The following is a 1,000-nucleotide window of genomic DNA, read 5'->3' on the forward strand; positions in this document are numbered from 1 at the left end:
GTCTGTCTGTGCGTGTGTGTGTGTGTGTGTGTGTGTGTGTGTGTGTGTGTGCGTGTGTATGTCTGTGGTAGAAACTTTAACATTTGACTAAACACCGAAATACTCATTTCACCTGGTTATTTTTCAAGCACCATCTTCAAAATATTGAAGCAATGATCAACATTGTGTCGGCATGTGTGTAGTTAAAGCGTGTATCCAAAGAAAACGGGTGATGGGGTTTTTTGAAGGGGTACAAGCAGTTGACTGGTTTCTGTCGTGTGTGGCATGTAGACCAGGTCAGGTGTCAAGACCAGGTCAGGGGTCGCGCAAAGGATTGTGGTATAGATTCACTTCTCCAGTTCTCACTTCTGCATTCGCCGATTCGGGGAAGACGACTTCATGTTGTTCGGTTTCTAAGCTCCAGAAAAGTAAATAAAGAAGCTACCAAAGGGAGATTTCCTACAATTTGATCTGCACAGCGTTTTTCCAATGTCCACGCGAGGAAGAGCTGTCGAAAGCGCAGTGTCGATCTGGCAGCCGTATCCCGGTAAGTACAGAGACAGATCTAGTGTCTCCCACTCTGATAACGTGTCACCTACTGTTTTAATTTCTTTTTATTTCAGCAGACACGGATGTCAAACACAGTGCTAGGCAGTCACCTCTAGTGAAATGAGTTGATCTAAAGTGCCTGTAATGTTTGGATGTCTTTAATTGTTCGTGGTTCGATTTATGTGAATTTCAAGACTTGCAGTAGAGTCTCAAGTTAAGTTTACTCTGCCCGAAAAAAAACTGTCCATCATTTACTTGAACATGCAGATATAAGGAAACGGAATGAATCTGTTCTCAAAGTCAAAATGATCACGATTTTTTCCTCTGATTCAAAACATGCACTGTCATGGTTTTGTCTGTACAATTTAGTAAGTCTTACCTTGCAACAACTTCCTTGAACTTGAAAGAGTTTTTGAATGCTAGATCTGTATCGCGTTTCATTCCAGACTCGATTCTCTCTTTGATTGTACTG

This window comes from Littorina saxatilis, linkage group LG3 (assembly GCF_037325665.1).
Source record: "Littorina saxatilis isolate snail1 linkage group LG3, US_GU_Lsax_2.0, whole genome shotgun sequence".
Lineage (NCBI taxonomy): Eukaryota > Metazoa > Mollusca > Gastropoda > Littorinimorpha > Littorinidae > Littorina > Littorina saxatilis.